The sequence below is a fragment of the Procambarus clarkii genome, chromosome 14 (genome assembly GCF_040958095.1).
Source record: "Procambarus clarkii isolate CNS0578487 chromosome 14, FALCON_Pclarkii_2.0, whole genome shotgun sequence".
Lineage (NCBI taxonomy): Eukaryota > Metazoa > Arthropoda > Malacostraca > Decapoda > Cambaridae > Procambarus > Procambarus clarkii.
This window is the reverse complement of record NC_091163.1, coordinates 5,644,168-5,662,179: the sequence shown is the minus strand read 5'-3', so window position 1 is coordinate 5,662,179 and position 18,012 is coordinate 5,644,168. Positions and strand designations below refer to the sequence as shown.

General features: G+C 40.9%; 1 pseudogene; it reads left to right on the top strand.

Moving 5' to 3' along the window:
• Nucleotides 1-17,556, top strand: part of LOC123772400 (phenoloxidase-activating enzyme-like) — a 22,185-nt pseudogene extending 4,629 nt beyond the window's left edge.
• The last annotated feature ends 456 nt before the right edge of the window (nucleotides 17,557-18,012 follow it).

The following is an 18,012-nucleotide window of genomic DNA, read 5'->3' as shown; positions in this document are numbered from 1 at the left end:
ACCGTTTGGAAAAAGCTTAATTAGTTTAGAGTTTGACTATCAGTATTCAGATATTTAAGGAGTGTTCAGACCTGAATACAAATGCTAAGGTCTGGACTTTAAACAGTAGTTTTAATCACACTTTTTTTTACTGAGAAAATATATTACACTTATACTGCAGGCTAGGTCGACCCCTTGACTAAAAATGCACTCAGACAAAAGTCCACAAATCCAACAGCCCAACAATGCATGTGTTCCTTAGTGCCAGATGCATGATTCAATTTTGCTTCTACTAATTACCCGCAACTAACAAAAAGAAATACAAGTAACAGTTAAACATTTTACACGTTTTATCATAAAGAGTTAGCAAGTGTCAGTATTCTAATCTTTAAATTGAACCTTAACTGATACGCAAAAATATGTATATAGGGCAAGATAATCGGTTGTTGAGCCAAATTTTAACATTATTTGTATATAGCCATCTTCTGGTCTTACATTGTAAAATATCTTGTAAAAAGTTTGTACATATTTTGTTAAAATCATTCATTATTTAGCATAAGGTTAAAGGTGTTCATGTTTATTGTTAAAAAGAGTTAAGACTGATGTATGTGATGCATTAGTTAGTCTGAAGTGAAAATATTATCACCTTTTATTAAGAATACTTCAACATTAAAATATTGTTTAATTTTTGCAATAAATTATTTTCTGCATTGCCGCACCTGATGCATAAGTGACTTGCTTCTTGTAATTAAAGGTAAAACCCTAATTTTTGCGTTAACTAAACTCATTAAATCTCTAAAGTTACTACATTTCAAGTACAAATTGTGTGTTCATAAAGAAAACATTTAATATATATAACACATCAGTCATGACATAATTACAATAGACATGAACAGTCTTACGTAAGAGGACGTAACCTAGCTTCTAGAGGTCCCTATGTTAATCTTCCAGCCTTACCTATAGAGCTTCTAGAGGTCCCTTTGTTAGTCTTAAAGCCTTATCTATAGATGATCCCTTGCACTGACGGAACGTCGGGAGCCACACGACGCTGCATTCCTGACTATAGCACCAGACGTGAATAATGAGTGTCACTGGCGGATCTAACTTTAAGGACCCAGTTCCTATAGAAAATTTTATTTTGTGATGTGACTCAATTGTCATTTGCATACTATTATTCACATAGTGATGCGTACATCTACATAATGATGCATACGATTATTTACATGATGCATACAATTATTTACATGATGCATACAATTATTTACATAATGATGCATACCATATCTCACATATGAAGTTGTAAATAAAAGATGAATACAGCGTCGTCTGACTCTCCCATGTGGTCGCTTTGTGTCACGTGCAAGGAGTCAACATTGCCTGGCCACATGTTATGTGCAGAAAGTATTAAAACTCTTTTGATATTAATGTGAACAACATATGGAAGTAGTTTATGAATTATGGCGCAGCTTACAAGAGGTACAACATTGTTGTGTGTCTATGTGTGTATTAACACGATGTACTGAACGGGGTGAAAATAGCTTGAGCTACCTCATCCCTTTGTGTGTATTTGACCTTAATAAACTTATTTCAATTTCAATTACAACATTGTGGCCAGCTGGAAGGCTGGGGAAGATGCACTAGGGGTAATTGGAAGATTAGGCCCTCCCAGCCTTGCTGTAGCCAAGACTATATTTACAAATTATTTGTTAACATAATTAAAAAACAAAGACTTGTAATGGCCTTTAGATAACAACAGCAAGTGTTTTATGGCGAGGTGCAACCTACAGCATGGCTGAGAGGGCACAATGGCGGCCATGGCAGAGATGTGTGCGCGTTCGTCGTCCTGTGGAAATTTGTTACTGCTAAAATTGCGTTCTTTGCTCTTATTTGAAAATTTAAAGATTACATTTTTGTTTTTGTTCACTGCAAAATGCCTTGTTTTCTTTTGTAATCGTAAGAGGCAGTATGTTTCCGTATTGAGTTAAGAGAGGTTGGCCGCACGCGCACACATCCTGACGCGGAGGGAGGTTATGTGCGCGAGTAGTGTTGACGGGTAGTGGTGTTGCAGCGCCACTGGGCAGCATGTTTCACCACATGAGACACTCGCTCAGCACGGGGCTCTACACCTTGGGTGCCACACTGGACCGACACGTCGTGCCTGGAGTACGGTACGCCGCCGAGCGCATCACAGAGGACGTCGCCCCCAGCATCGGCAAGGCCATCATGAAAGCTAGCAACCGGGTGGTTTTAAAGACCGCGGAGAGCCTGCAAGCCACGGCACAGGTGGTGAACACCCGCATAGTGCCGGCTATCGAGGACCGGTTGGTGGAGATGGGTAACGCAGCTGTTCCTTACATCAACCGTGGCATCGATGCCCTGGAGGCCGGCATCCAGCGTGGCGCTCAAGTGGTCTCCAGGTCGACGGCTAAAGGCATCGACAAGCTAGGGTCGAGGGTGCTGGGGGAGCAACGTCACAAGCGCGTCAAGAACATTGCTCACAACATCCAGGGCGGCATCAGTAGTAGTCTTAACACACTAGCTAGTGCTATTAGCAGCTTCAACTCACCCCAACACGCTGACACAGACCAACACACTAACAACGACGACTACCATGACTATGTAGTGTCCCAATACGACTATAACCAGGACCAGTACGGCGACCCTGTATACTCCCCGGACTCCTACGTATCCTACTCCCAGAACACCCAGGTGCCATACTCCTCCCCAGTGCGCACGGTGGGGGAGGCGCTCACTCGGATGGTCGTTAACACCACCTACGCACTCTCGACACGCTTCCTTGGACATAACCTGACGAGGGCAGTTGCACCGCTGGCTCAGTCTGTCTCTAACACAGTGGGACAAACTTTACCTGCAGTCTCCTTCGGCGATGGTCGTATTGTAATCGACCTTCCGGGGTCTGACACGGAGGAGAAAGTGGACACGGCGAGGGGGTGCACCACGCCAGCGGGTGAAGAGGGGTACTGCAAGGACCTCAGCGACTGTCCTGACCTCATCCTTGACCTTACCAACCTCCGCAAGTCTGTCTGCTTCAAGAGCCTCTTCGTTCCCGGCGTCTGCTGTCCTGCTTCTGTTTTAGAGTAAGTCAATACCTCGAATTTTTCTGTTAACTTCACACCTGTTATCTGATTCATAACTTAATTGGCTCATTTGTAGTAATAATTTAATCATTTCAGTCTAAATTTATATATACTGATATTGTGATATTTTTGTCACTTTTTGACAATAAGTGTTATTGTGTCCACAAAGTCATTCTTTCTTATATTATAGATATGCGTGTGGGGTGGAGGGAGGATCCATACTGGGATTAGGTTATTAAAACTTGTTTACTTGAATAAGAAAATATATCAGTAGGTTTAAAAATCACACTGGATTGACGGTTCATGGATTCTAGAACGGTGTCGAGAACAATGGCCCATGAAAATCAGACATAACTGTCTCTCGACCACTGATTTTGTTTAATAATATACATGTTTTTTCCTTTGTTATTGTTATCAGTGATGTAGCGAGCAGCCAGCGACCGGAGAGCTCGTCGTCTAAGCCAACCATACCTCCTATAGCACACACCACCCATCGCCCACCGCCCGTAAGTACCTTGCTACACTCTTGGGGTTACCTTGGTTAAATGGACCACTATTACGGTGTTTTTGGTTGTCATCCAAAAATTATAGTGTCTATAGTTACTGTAGAGCTGTATACAAAATATGGAGTGTTGTAACCAAAAGAAGTGCATGTTTTGTACTATTAATTTTGTAGCGGGGCCCGAGAAAGAAGGCAGCAACAAACCGTATTTTTTCTAAGTCTGATATAATAAACGTAGGTACAAGTATAAAAAAAAGTACTAAAATATATCAATATTGCCTTTGTTAAGCCTAGCATTGCTGATTTAGGCGTACGCCACATTAAGTTTATGTAACTCTTTCGATTTTTGTAATGCATTTTAGAATTTCAATAGTACCTGTCCATTTATGAAAGACGGGATAGTTTACGGTTCTAAACGGAACTAACTCCCTTCCCCCCTAAACAAGGTGTTACTTTGGCCACATAATGATATTTGAGGGAGAAAGGTGTCTATTGCTTGATATAATAGTATATCACACGCCATTGTAAGAAAATATATGCATAAATTATATTATTATAAATTTAACCAAATCTTACTTGGGATTCAAGTTGTGTGAATCTACATGAGAAAATATTATGGCAGTAAGTGGGATTGAACTCTAACCTCCGGACACACACAAACCCATTGTACCATGATTGACTTAAATGTTTCTCACCCAGCAGTTCCACTAGACTTATACACACACACATCACGCGATTGTAATTTTCTTGTGCGTAAATTGCGGTGGTTTAGGAAAATTATAACCCCTTTATACAATCACGCTTTTATGTAGTAACGAGTGATCAACCCGTTCTCTCGGAAAGTACATCGCATTTTGACATATAAATCCCCTAAGACCAAAAACTGATGTACTAAAAATCGTAGTGGCTAGCAAAAATTGACGTGGTCCAGTTTTCTATTCATAGATCCTCGGGTAGGTTAGGTTCGGGCAGTTAAGTACGTCAGTTTAATGACTGTAAACGCTCGAAAAGATAGGCTGGAGTATTAGCTCTGGTAGGTTAGATAGGTAGCCTAGGATTTGACGTTTCTAGTTAGGCTAATCCACAGCATTTTTTTTTTACGGAGTGGAAGTCGAGAAAACTGGGTACATCAACATCCTATAATATACTTAGTATTGACTACGCCTATCAGTAACATCCTAGCCACTTAGCGACAGTTAATTGTGCACCCCATACTCATTCTGTGAGTGTATTGTGAACCCCATACTTATCCTGTGAACGGTAGTTTATTGTGCACCCCATACAAATCCTGTGAGCCGTAGTTTATTGTGCACCCAATACAAATCCTGTGAGCCGTAGTTTAAAACAAATACAAATCCTGTGAGCCGTAGTTTATTGTGCACCCAATACAAATCCTGTGAGCCGTAGTTTAAACAAAATACAAATTCTGTGAGCCGTAGTTTATTCTGCACCCAATGCAAAACCTGTGAGCCGTAGTTTATTGTGCACCCAATACAAATCCTGTGAGCCGTAGTTTATTCTGCACCCAATACAAATCCTGTGAGCCGTAGTTTATTGTGCGCCCAATACAAATCCTGTGAACGGTAGTTTATTGTGCACCCAATACAAATCCTATGAGCCGTAGTTTATTGTGCACCCAATACAAATCCTGTGAACGGTAGTTTATTGTGCACCCAATACAAATCCTGTGAGCCGTAGTTTATTGTGCACCCAATACAAATCCTGTGAACGGTAGTTTATTGTGCACCCAATACAAATCCTGTGAGCCGTAGTTTATTGTGCACCCAATACAAATCCTGTGAGCCGTATAGTTTATTGTGCACCCAATACAAATCCTGTGAACGGTAGTTTATTGTGCACCCAATACAAATCCTGTGAGCCGTAGTTTATTGTGCACCCAATACAAATCCTGTGAGCCGTATAGTTTATTGTGCACCCAATACAAATCCTGTGAACGGTAGTTTATTGTGCACCCAATACAAATCCTGTGAACGGTAGTTTATTGTGCACCCAATACAAATCCTGTGAACGGTAGTTTATTGTGCGCCCAATACAAATCCTGTGAACGGTAGTTTATTGTGCACCCAATACAAATCCTGTGAACGGTAGTTTATTGTGCACCCAATACAAATCCTGTGAGCCGTATAGTTTATTGTGCACCCAATACAAATCCTGTGAACGGTAGTTTATTGTGCACCCAATACAAATCCTGTGAACGGTAGTTTATTGTGCACCCAATACAAATCCTGTGAACGGTAGTTTATTGTGCACCCAATACAAATCCTGTGAACGGTAGTTTATTGTGCACCCAATACAAATCCTGTGAACGGTAGTTTATTGTGCACCCAATACAAATCCTGTGAACGGTAGTTTATTGTGCACCCAATACAAATCGTGAGCCGTAATTTATTGTGCACCCAATACAAATCCTGTGAGCCGTATAGTTTATTCTGCACCCCCATGCTCATCCTGTGAGCGGCATAGGCGCCCCATATTCAACACGAGTGTAATTTATTGTGCACCCCATACTCATCCAGGGGGGCGGTATCGTGAAAGGTTTACAGAGGACGCAGACTGTTTTATTCCGACCCGAATTGTTAACATTTCCATGCACACTGCATCAAGTTTTTGCAAGTATTTACCTACTTAAAAATTTTCTTAGAATAAGGACCTGCCCGAAACGTTGCGCGTACTAGTGGCTTTACAAAAATGTAATTACTAAGCTATGTATCCTCACAATCCCAATGTACCTTCTTGTATATATATAAATAAATAAATAAATAAATATTAGTGATGTTTTGTTGATGTTTAACAGATCGCGGCGACTACCACGAGGCCCCGACCCGTGGAGCCAGGAACCCAGGCCCCCACACCAGACCCGACAACCTTCCGTAAGTACTGTGCTGCTGCTCCTGGCCCCGGCTCTCTTATTTACAACTGTACACATCCTCATTCTGGACTTTATATGAAGTCAATACTGGTTATTTGCAGTCAAATTGTAACTAAGCATTAAATTCTAATCATCTCGAGACATTTATGCAAGCGTCAGAGGCAAATATAAAGACTGTGTGTTTTGAATATTTTAAATGGCGGCGCTCTTCCAGGAGGTTATAGAGGTATGGAAATAACAAGACTCACCTTGAGTCTGCAGTCATCCGAGGTAGAGGTAGAACCAATCCTATACTTCAGAGGTAGATGAGGGATGGAACGGAAAACTGCGAGGGCCCAATGTACCGTAATTAGGTTGATCGTAAAGGCCGAAGTCTAGAGGATAGAGATCTTTGTGTCTGCTCAGCGAGGTGTGGTTGTCTTCTGTGCTGGAGGCGCGCTGCCCCGGGTGGTGCAGCCAATCACCGCCGGGTATAACCTGGAGGCGCGCTGCCCCGGGTGGTGCAGCCAATCACCGCCGGGTATAACCTGGAGGCGCGCTGCCCCGGGTGGTGCAGCCAATCACCGCCGGGTATAACCTGGAGGCGGGAAATACTCCCGCCGGTGGCAAATTTAAATGTGACTCCCGCCACAATATGTATACATAGTTGTATGGTTACATGATCATTAAAATACGTTACATTTACAAGATAAATATTTCATTGCTAATCGTTAATGTGATTTATTATGAAACTCTAATTTGTTTACCAAGTGGAATCATACTTAGTCCAGAGGTTGATGTGCATTATGCCCAACGCCACTCTAAACTATATCGTATTATTCTTTTCAAATATTTTAATTGGTGTTGTTGCTACTCAATATCTTTTTATTATTTCTATCTATACATAAAATATATTCCGCAATATATAAGAAAGTAGCATAATATATTGCTTACCTGAAATTCACTCTTAAAGTTTTTACCAAATAGTACCTACATAATTTCCCATTGACTATTCCCAATTTCCTCTATATCACTCAGATCATATATAAAAAGGATTCGAGGATTCGAACCTAGGGAGTCAACCACAACAACAGTCCTATACCCACTGCTAGCAATAACGGTCACTCTTTTAGCGATAACGGTCACTGTCAGCGACAACGGTCACTGTCAGCGACAACGTTCACTGTCAACGACAACGGTCACTGTCAGTGAACACGTTACAAGCGTCGGAAGGGGCTGGTGAACCACATACATCCTATACCCCGCTACACGTTGTTTATCAGTTATTTCATCAATTTCGTGAACATGTTAGGACCGCGCCGAGTATCGCACATCTCTGTGTTCAATTTGAATGCTTCCCAACCATCGGTTTTTAACGCTTTCGGTATAGGGTCAAATCCTTGAGTGATCATTAGAATACTATTGAAGAACTGGAATCATTACATGATGTTCAGTTCACTGAACTGAGCGTTATTAAAAACTATTGATAAAAATAGTCAAATAAAGTCCTTAGCGACTTTCAAACGTATGAACACATCCTGCCTCATGGGGCTCATGCCTACAAGATTTCATGGAAGCATCCTTCTGAAACATCTTCTCTCATGGTACAGAGTGCGGCTCGCCCAAGATCCCGACCTTCAGGGTAGTTGGTGGGGAGGAGTCGAGACGGGGCCAGTGGCCCTGGATGGCCGCCATCTGGCTCCACGGGCCCAAGAAGACGGAGTTCTGGTGCGGTGGTTCCCTCGTCTCCCGTCAGTACGTCCTCACTGCTGCCCATTGTACCAAGGACTCCAGGGGCAAGACGTGAGTATCTGATGGGTATGGTGAGAATACCTGGGGCATGATGTGAGTACCAGAGCCATGGTGTGAGTACCAAAGGCATGGTGTGAGTATCATAGTTACTGTGTGAGTACCAGGGGCATGGGGGCCCTGACAGCTGGGTGGACAGCGCTTCGGATTCGTAGTCCTGAGGTTCTGGGTTTAATCCCCGGTGGAGGCGGAAACAAATGGGCAGAGTTTCTTTCACCCTGATGCCCCTGTTAAATAGCAATAAATAGGTACCTGGGAGTTAGACAGCTGCTACGGACTGCTTCCTGCGGATTTGTGTAACAAAAAGGAGGCCTGGTCGAGGACCGGCACGCTATAAGCCCCGAAATCATCTCAAGATAACCTCAAGAAGATGGTGTGAGTAGGATGGCTACTGTGTGAGTAGGATGGCTACTGTGTGAGTATGATGGCTACTGTGTGAGTATGATGGCTACTGTGTGAGTAGGATGGCTACTGTGTGAGTATGATGGCTACTGTGTGAGTATGATGGCTACTGTGTGAGTAGGATGGCTACTGTGTGAGTAGGATGGCTACTGTGTGAGTATGATGGCTACTGTGTGAGTAGGATGGCTACTGTGTGAGTATGATGGCTACTGTGTGAGTATGATGGCTACTGTGTGAGTAGGATGGCTACTGTGTGAGTATGATGGCTACTGTGTGAGTAGGATGGCTACTGTGTGAGTATGATGGCTACTGTGTGAGTATGATGGCTACTGTGTGAGTAGGATGGCTACTGTGTGAGTATGATGGCTACTGTGTGAGTAGGATGGCTACTGTGCGAGTATCATGGCTACTGTGTGAGTATCATGGCTATTGTGTGAGTATGATGGCTACTGTGTGAGTAGGATGGCTACTGTGTGAGTATGATGGCTACTGTGTGAGTAGGATGGCTACTGTGTGAGTATGATGGCTACTGTGTGAGTAATATGGCTACTGTGCGAGTATCATGGCTACTGTGTGAGTATCATGGCTACTGTGTGAGTATCATGGCTACTGTGTGAGTATCATGGCTACTGTGTGAGTATCATGGCTACTGTGTGAGTATCATGGCTACTGTGTGAGTATCATGGCTACTGTGTGAGTATGATTGCTACTATGTGAGTATGATGGCTACTGTGTGAGTATCCTGGCTACTGTGTGAGTATGATGGCTACTGTGTGAGTATCATGGCTACTGTGTGAGTATCATGGCTACTGTGTGAGTATCATGGCTACTGTGAGTATGATGGCTACTGTGTGAGTATCATGGCTACTGTGTGAGTATCATGGCTACTGTGTGAGTATCATGGCTACTGTGTGAGTATCATGGCTACTGTGAGAGTATGATTGCTACTGTATGAGTATCATGGCTACTGTGTGAGTATGATGGCTACTGTGTGAGCATCATGGCTACTGTGTGAGTACCAGCTGGGGTATTGTGCGAGTAGAGAGGAGTTGAGTAGCGTAGTGACGCGAGAAACTTACTCGAGGAGCAGAATTTTCAGAATCAGAAGCCTAATTCGTAATACCTGGTACAAAATAATCTATTAATTCGCTGTTGTTCCCCACATTGGGGAACAGAAAGCCTGTACTTCGGCTGAATGAGGTGACCCTTAGGCCAATCAACTACTGACCTTCCCCATGGAGCAACCCACAACAGTTAATAACAATAATAATAATAATAATAATAATAATAATAATAATAATAATAATAATAATAATTTATTTAGGAAAAGTACATACATAGTTGCAGAGTTACAGTACAAACATTCTGTTTGATTTAAAGATAGAGGTAGTACATACAAAATCCCGGGTACCCTATTGCACTTCTAGGTAAACAGAGTCATCAGGTGAAAGAAAACTTGCCTAGCCGTTTTTGTCCTGCCCGAGAATTGAACATGGGTCCCTCTGGGTTGTGAACCAAGGACGTAGACCACAGGAAGGAACACGGGCACAGCAGTATAAACCAAACTTAATATTTGTAAACCAATTATAATTCATTTAGTTTACAATTTAAGTTGTGACGCACATTAGCAAAACGTTGTGTAGCAGTCATGACAGGAGTAGTGGTGATAGAAGTAACATAATTCACATGATAAAGAGGGTTGAGGTGGCCTTTACTCGCAGGTTCAACGCTCAGCAGTTTACAGTCCGTCTTGGTGACCACAACATCTTCAGCCAGAGTGACGACTTCATCTCAAACCCTCAGACATACAGGTCAGTCTCGGCATGTATATTATATATGTACATAATGTGCGATTGTATGTATAAGATATACATCCTTCCAAGTTCAAGTTCAAGTATGTTTATTGAGACAATAAAAAAATACATCTCAAAGGGATAGAGTAGCTTAGGCTATTTCTACCCCCCCTCCCCCCCTATATCGTCCTTCTACGTCCTTCCTAAATCATAACAAAGAGAATTCACATTTGTTTACGACAACAGAGTGGCAGAGATCCGGCCCCATCCGGATTTCAAGTCCCACGGATTCTACAACGACGTGGCGCTGATCCGTCTTGAGCGACCCGTAGACTTCACCGAGTACATAATACCTGTGTGTCTCCCGTCAGAGGAGTTCTCCCGGCAGCCCCTCGATCACATGGTGGGGCAGACTCCTTCAGTCATCGGCTGGGGATCCACCCATTACGGTAGGTCCCCCACTCTCTGAATTTACCTGGGGCCAGATTCACGAAGTAGTTCCTCAAGTACTTACGAACGTGTACATCTTTCCTCATTCCTTGATGGCTTTGGTTACATTTATTAAACAGTTTACAAACATGAAAACTTCCCAATCAACTGTTGTTATTGTTATAAACAGCCTCCTGGTGCTTCGGAACTCATTAACTGTTTAATAATTGGAAACAAAGCCGCCAAAGATTGAGAAAAGATGGACAGGTTCGTAAAAGTGCTTGCGTAACTCCTTCGTGAATCTGGCCCTTGAGCTCCGCCATCTCTGGTGACCTTGATGGAGATAAAGGTTCTTTCATTATTGCTGAGGATTTTTTTCCAGCGGATTTTTCACATGTTCCTCTTGTCAGCGTTATTAATTTTATATCGTAAGAGCAACTTATAAATTAATTATTTATTGTAATTGTTCTGCTCAAGTATACATTGATGTATATATATATGTATATATATATGTATATATATATGTATATATATATGTATATATATATATATATATATATAATATATATATATATATATATATATATATATATATTATTAAATATGACCGAAAAAGTAAGATTAATAATTCTAACACGAATTTTCTCAATCTTTCGTACATTACGCTTCACTGTTGGAGGTAAATCAAAAATCACTTCTCCAAAATTCATTTTTATTTCTAGTCTGACGCGACACGGGCGCGTTTCGTAAAACTTATTACATTTTCAAAGACTTCACAAATACACAACTGATTAGAACTTGCGTTTCCCTGATTTTATATCTACATTTGAGTGAGGTGGGAAGGGTGATGTGGCATTACATTTGAGTGAGGTGGGAAGGGTGATGTGGCATTAACATAAGACAGAACACTAGGGGATATTAATAGGGTATTAAAAGTATCAACACAAGACAGAACAGAAACAATGGGTATTTGAATAGAAGTGTTTGTAGAAAGCCTATTGGTCCATATTTCTTGATGCTTCTATATTGGAGCGGAGTCTTGAGGTGGGTAGAATATAGTTGTGCAATAATTGGCTGTTGATTGCTGGTGTTGACTTCTTGATGTGTAGTGCCTCGCAAACGTCAAGCCGCCTGCTATCGCTGTATCTATCGATGATTTCTGTGTTGTTTACTAGGATTTCTCTGGCGATGGTTTGGTTATGGGAAGAGATTATATGTTCCTTAATGGAGCCCTGTTGTTTATGCATCGTTAAACGCCTAGAAAGAGATGTTGTTGTCTTGCCTATATACTATAGGCAAGCCTATAGTATATAGGCCTATATACTATAGACAACAACATCTCTTTCTAGGCGTTTAACGATGCATAAACAACAGGGCTCCATTAAGGAACATATAATCTCTTCCCATAACCAAACCATCGCCAGAGAAATCCTAGTAAACAACACAGAAATCATCGATAGATACAGCGATAGCAGGCGGCTTGACGTTTGCGAGGCACTACACATCAAGAAGTCAACACCAGCAATCAACAGCCAATTATTGCACAACTATATTCTACCCACCTCAAGACTCCGCTCCAATATAGAAGCATCAAGAAATATGGACCAATAGGCTTTCTACAAACACTTCTATTCAAATACCCATTGTTTCTGTTCTGTCTTGTGTTGATACTTTTAATACCCTATTAATATCCCCTAGTGTTCTGTCTTGTGTTAATGCCACATCACCCTTCCCACCTCACTCAAATGTAATGCCACATCACCCTTCCCACCTCACTCAAATGTAGATATAAAATCAGGGAAACGCAAGTTCTAATCAGTTGTGTATTTGTGAAGTCTTTGAAAATGTAATAAGTTTTACGAAACGCGCCCGTGTCGCGTCAGACTAGAAATAAAAATGAATTTTGGAGAAGTGATTTTTGATTTACCTCCAACAGTGAAGCGTAATGTACGAAAGATTGAGAAAATTCGTGTTAGAATTATTAATCTTACTTTTTCGGTCATATTTAATAATATATGTCTACAGGAAAGACTGCTACCAAAATATACTAATATATATATATGTATATAGTATATATATATACATATATATATATATATATATATATATATATATATATATATATATATATATATATATATATATATATATATATATATATCACTTTACACGGGGGCCGTATGACGCACAAGGACATAATATTTACAAGGTGTCATGTGTGACAGGTCATCAATTAATATTGTACTCATTTGTTTTGTTCTTTCTCTATTTTGTTAGCTTCTCTTTTAGTATTAAGTGCTTACCCCTTCACTCCTTTAAATAATTTTTGTATCTAAATTTTGGTTCAATTTTGCCTGTTACGCCTTGCGTAATAGTGTCTTCATTACTATGCGTAACTCCTGTCCATACAATAGTATTTTACTCTTATGTTCTTTGTTCACACATTCTTCTGAATAAACATTATGATTATTTACTATATATGTGTGTGATACTCAGGAGGCCACGAGACAGCGACGCTGAGAGAGGCCAAGCTGCCAATATGGCGGAACAGTGACTGTGACGACGCCTACTTCCAGCCCATCACTGAGATCTTCCTGTGTGCCGGCTTCGTCGAGGGCGGCCGCGATGCTTGCCAGGTATATACCGTCCTTCTTGCCTCACTAACGCCCGCAGTTTGCCTTCTTCCTCCTCCTAACATCTGTGCTAGGTATTATGTAAATATTTAACACCTGTTCTGAGATCTTCCTGTGTGCCGACTTCGTAGGAGGCGGCCGCGATGCTTGGCGGGTTAGAATGTGAATGCCCCCAAAGTGTGTGAGGGTCGTGGTGACTTAGTGGAGGTGTCCTGGAGCCTGATTGTTCAGGTATGGCAACCCTACTCTGTCCACCATGAGAGTGAGAGCAAAACCAGGACGGGTAGAGGCCATGATGACGTCAAAGGCCCACTACGGTCATCTGAGTTCTAATCACCTGGCTTATCTTTGTATGTTTAGTTTATTGACTTATTACCTTACTTTACCTTTACTCCTTGTTGACCAGACCACACACTAGAAAGTGAAGGGACGACGGCGTTTCGGTCCGTCCTGGACCATTCTCAAGTCTTTATTCCTTATTTTCGCCTTTCTCCTCACTTAATTCTGTATGTACCTGGCCTCCCAGTGGTATAAATCATCTTTACGGGCTCACCATAGCTCTTCACGGGAGACATCTCCCATCACGCAGGGTGCAGTCGCACCTCCACAGATCTCCAGTATCATCTATTGATACTGGAAATGGCTCAAAAGGGCCACCACTTATGGGCTATTCATGCCCAAACCACCTTTTGGGTGGCTTAATCTTCTCTCTCTCTCACCATAGCCCGTGCTACATGGACACTTCGTCCTGAGTAGCTAAATCTTTAACAACACAACAACAACATGGTATAAATCCGATGTTCCCTACTATTCCTCCCCCCCCCCCCCCCCCCCCCACAGTTACAGCCCCGCTCCTGTGCCAGGTAAGTCCACTACGGGCTCAACATAGTCCGTACTACTTTTAACTTTTTGTTCCGAGTAGCTGAATCTAAAACAACAAGTATCTCCACATTGGGGTTATTCATGCCCGTGCCACCTCTTGGTTGGCTTAGTCTTCATCAACCTATCTCAACCAATCAAGGCTGCGCTGCGCGTACTAGTGGCTTTACAAGATTGTAAATACCATGCTATGTATTCTCACAAACCCAATGTACCTTCTTGTATGTAAATAAATAAATAAATAAATAAATAAATAAATAATAAATCTCCTCACTTGAGAATGAACTTAGTAAGTTCGAAACGTTGTGTAAATTATAATAAATATAATACATTCTACATTATTCTACAGTTTATTGTTATTCTTTTAGTCAACCTTGAACAAATATGACATTTACAGAAAACCTCTTCCAGTTAAACTAAGATGCAAGAGCACTAGCCAGAGGGACAGAAGCTCTAAACAAGAAAATAACAAATATGCAATCATATTCAATGAAAAATACACATATATAGATATAAAATTTCAAGAGTTCTTTTCATTATATTTGGTATTTCCCCGCAGGGCGACAGTGGAGGGCCTCTGCAGCTGTATACTGAAGGACGCTGGATTCAAATCGGACTCGTATCTTTCGGCAACAGATGCGCGGAACCTGGCTATCCTGGAGTGTACACAAGAATCTCCCACTTCATGCCCTGGATCAGAAACAACATAATCTGAGCTCGGTTATCCTGGAGTGTACATGAAGTTTATCACACTTCATGCCCTCGATCAGTGACAATACATCCTAAGGCTTGCAACCTCAGTAAAGTCATTTCCAAGTTTGGTAAACCACTCTGAATTTGGGGATAAAAGTTCTGAACGCGTGTGGAACCCTGAGATGGATATAAACACTGGTTCTATTGGTGTGGAGCTCTTTAATTCCTGTGAATGGTGTTTCAATTGACTTGAATCCTTTGTTTCTACATGGAACCCCTACATCTTTCATAGATGATGGTTTTTAGGACAAAGAGCCTCACACATATTATGTATATACACTCTTGTGTCGACTAATCACCTAATTATTATGCTAATTATTATACATTTATTGAACTGATTTACCCTCAAACAAAGATCAATTTCAATACATTTTAGTGTCAAGATTTTGTTGTAAGTGAGTATGAATGTTTGTATGTAAGAACATAATATTTCAGTTAATGCTCTGAAGCATTTTTATTTTCATAACTTTTGGGCCTTAAAGTATATTTTGTAAGAAACTTGTGCTGATCCTCCGAGCCCTCTTACATATATTTTCACGCCTTCAAGAGCATACTGTGTATCAACATGTAATAGACGATCAAAGATTTTCCTTATGGACCAGTTTGTGCTCCCAATTTCAGAATATTTTCATGTCATAAGACACAAGCAGTTGCCATTAATTGTGTTTAGATTATTGATTTTACGTCCGCTGCTAGGATTGTAGGAATGTGTTGGGAATTCTTTGGACTAGGTTGAGACATGTCAGGAATTTTGGACTGAGAAATTTACTGCAATGTACAGATGCAGATTTGATATGCAGGTTGATTTGCAGATTTGATAATGTACAGATACTGCAATGTGATCTCAATTAACGGGATTACAGTAATGTGTTTATAATTATTTAACTAAACTTGGTTTATATTTAAGGTAACTATATTTCAAAATATAGTTCAAGCCTAGCAAGAACAGTCTGATAACTATGGATTACATTGCGACAGCATAATTACGTATTCATAATTGTTTACTAATTGTGTCTGGTTTGAGAAGGATCGTTTAGCTTTATAGTATAAGGGTTCCTGTTGTTGGAGACATGAAGTCTATTATGCTTATCGAGGTCCTCCTTGGCCAGGAACTGACTTTCCCAGGACACCTTCCACAACAGTTGCGTGTAACTATTTACTGCTAGGTGAACAGCGACATCAGATGCAAGGAAATGTAACCAACTGCCTCGTCCTCGCCGGAAATCGATCCCGGAAGCCTCGGTTGTGAACAGAATGCTATTCTCTGTGTGCATAATTCTAAGGAATATCAGTGATGTTAATTACCCTCAACTCCATTCTGGACTGAATTTTAAGGAGATTTAATTCTTGTATGGACCGAACTTTAAGAAACCTCAACTCTTATATGACCTGAATTTTAAGGAACTTTAACTCTTACCTTGAATCAATTCTCGGAACTTTCAGAAACATCAATTCTTGTTGTACGAAAACTTAAGGAATATCAGCGTCATCCTGTATGTAATTATTAGGAACTTTTAAAGCTTGTACGAAACTTAACGGAATCTGAGCGTTATTCTGTCTGGAACTTAAGGCAACTTACACACTGTGGGATCACTCCAAACTGAGCTGGGAGCCGCGAACTGACTTCCTAGTTGTAGGCTGTTGTATAGTTCCGACAATGTAAACAAATCAGAGTTGTTGGATAAACTGACGATGTTGGAGGCCTTCTGAGTGTTTAGCTAGTGGAGCCTTTTGATAGCAGTGTAGACCTATTATTCTGCCCGGGTTTTGATGTCACTTTTGCTTTGTAAGTGGGAAACAATTTAATAATGACCGGTAAACTACAACTCCGATAAACTTCGTTTATCGGAGTTGTCCGATACCAGTGTAGACCTACTGAACATCACAACGTTAGTCCTTGAATGTGTAATGTAGGTGTGATTTGCATAATATGAGCAAATGTAAAGGCAATTATTAATGTACAAATGTTAGCTACGAAGCCTACCAAGATGTTTTACGGTAAATCTAAACTGCTTCTACGTGAAGCAAATTACAATACGATGCTTGATCCAGTCTTCTAATGTCAGTGAATTTAATTTATGAAGCTAGTTAATTTGTACAGTGGTTCTCCAATGTAACTATTATTATTGTAATAATAGTAGAACTACTTCTAAGAGTAATTGGTCATGTTGCTGTTCTTGTATGTTTAATCTATAACTTAAAAACAATATAAGCATTGCTATCACATCATCATTGACAATCTTATTTATTTTCACTTGCTGCATAATATATTTGTATTCTTTCAAAGTCTTTTTTTTGTGGATGATTATAAGTGAACGTTTGCAGTAATGCGAGGCTCCGTCAGTCTTGCTCTAGCGAGAGGCCAGCTTTTGTAAATTGATGTAAATATTTCATTATATAACTTTGTCAATTTTAGTTTTATTTATCCTTTGGTTTATCGTGAATATTTTTCAGCCCGTTCCCCGCGAGCGTTCCCAACGTCAAAAATCTATCGTACTAAAGTGCGTTATCCTAACCTACCAAAGGATCCACGAACAGAAAACGAACATTATGTCAATTTCGCGAGCCGCTGCTGTTTTCAAATACGACAGTTTTTGACCTTGGGTAAAGTATACGTCAAAATGCGACGTGCTACTAAGAGGTGCGTCATACAGCATCCTAGCTCTTGTTCACATAGTTTACAATTGGAATGTTTACCACTGGGGTGAGGGGGGGGGGGGATTCAGTGCCTGCGGCCACCTGCCATAGATATCGATACCACCAGCCCAATTCTAGCAAATACAATATCACACTGTCTTACCGCTCCAGTATACTGGGGCCCCTCACGAGCATATAAACAAAGAATGGAATAATTAATCAGAAATCA